The following is a 1748-nucleotide window of genomic DNA, read 5'->3' as shown; positions in this document are numbered from 1 at the left end:
ACCTCCCCAGTGATGGATCTGGAAAGTCCCATGGGAAGATCGGACAACATCCACAAACTCTTCCTGTCTGCAAGTGCCTGGGGAGGGCAGAGGAAACGGAGAAGGGAGGAAGAAAACGGCCTGAGGTAAATCCTTACATGGAGCTGTTCATGGAATCAGGGAATCCCAGACTGGTTTGGGTTGGCAAGGACCTCAAAGCCCACCCAGTGCCACCCCTGCCATGGCAGGGACACCTCCCACTGTCCCGGGCTGCTCCCAGCCCCAATGTCCAGCCTGGCCTTGGGCACTGCCAGGGATCCAGGGGCAGCCCCAGCTGCTCTGGGCACCCTGTGCCAGGGCCTGCCCACCCTCCCAGGGAACAATTCCTGCCCAATCTCCCATCCAGCCCTGCCCTCTGGCACTGGGAAGCCATTCCCTGGCTCCTGGCCCTCCATGCCTTGTCCCCAGTCCCTCTGCAGCTCTCCTGGAGCCCCTTTAGGCCCTGCAAGGGGTGTTGGCCAAAGGGTGGCTGCAGGGAGTGGGCAACAGGGTCCCAAACCTGAGCTCTGGGGGCAATAAATCCCCTGGCTGTGGCACTGAACAGCAGCCACAGAGAAACCTGGATTCCCTTCCTCTCCCCTGGGTTCATGGTGGGATTTCAGCCTCTGGAAACCTCTCTGTGCTCCCTCCCTCTGGAATGGCTCCAGATAGCCTGGAGTCTCTGCAAAGGATCTCTTGGAGGCAACCACTGGCCTTAACTGAGTGGCCTGGATGGCTGCAAACTGGAGAGTTGGATGTGCCTGTGCTCCCCTCAGCATCCCTGGATTTGGTGGTTTTATCCTCTGGTGGAGCCCAGAATTCCAGCACCAGAGCCACTTCCCAGGCTGGCTCAGCAAGGGATGGAATTCTGGACACGCTGGAGGTTTTCCTTTTTAACCAAGAACCCCAGGACAACCCTGGGATAATCAGCATTATCTGGCCTGGCCAGTGCTGGAGTGACTTTTATTGGGAATGATCACTTTGGGAGATCTGGAGACCAAAACAAAATAACTACCAGGGCCAGAAATCTTAGGGAGATCTCCAGTTTCTAATAAAGACATTTTACTGCATCAAATATTCAACCAGATGGGCAAAATGCTTTCCACAAAATGAAATGTTTCCTTCAAAGAAACAGCAAAGGTAAAAAACGACAAGAAATGGAGTTTTGAAGCAGGCCTGACTTCCTGTGTCACCAAACACCCGCAGTGTCACCAAACACCAGCAGTGTCACCAAACACCAGCAGTGCCACCAGCCCGGTGTTTTCATCTGCAAACAAAGCATGTGGCAATTTGGCTTCTTTTGGGCCCTGAATCATTAAATTCCAAATATGTACTCGGAGTGTGGCCACAGGCACAGCCAGGGAGAGCAGCAAAGGGCAGGTCTGGTGGAGAGGGACTCTGAAAGCCACAACTTGGCTCTGCCACCAGATTTAGGCTTTTGTTGGCAGTACCCCGGCACAGCACGACAGGATTTAATTGTTCCTGCAAAGAGCAGGGACTGGAGCAGTGCTTTTAGATCTAAATTCCCTTCCAAGTGGTGGATCTTCAGGAATAATCAATGTGTCCCACACGGGCAGCTGTGGGGGGAGAGTTCTGATCCCAAACCTGTCAAAAGAGCTCCGGAATCATCCTGTGAGCTCCTGGGAGGGGAGCAGCCAGGAGGCAGGACTGTCCCGGCTGGAGCTGCTCCCACAGCTCGGCTGTGCAGGGACATGGGCTGGGGGCTCCTG

Source organism: Corvus hawaiiensis, chromosome 2 (genome assembly GCF_020740725.1).
Source record: "Corvus hawaiiensis isolate bCorHaw1 chromosome 2, bCorHaw1.pri.cur, whole genome shotgun sequence".
Taxonomy (NCBI): domain Eukaryota; kingdom Metazoa; phylum Chordata; class Aves; order Passeriformes; family Corvidae; genus Corvus; species Corvus hawaiiensis.
The sequence above is the reverse complement of the archived record's forward strand: the minus strand, read 5'-3'. Positions refer to the sequence as shown.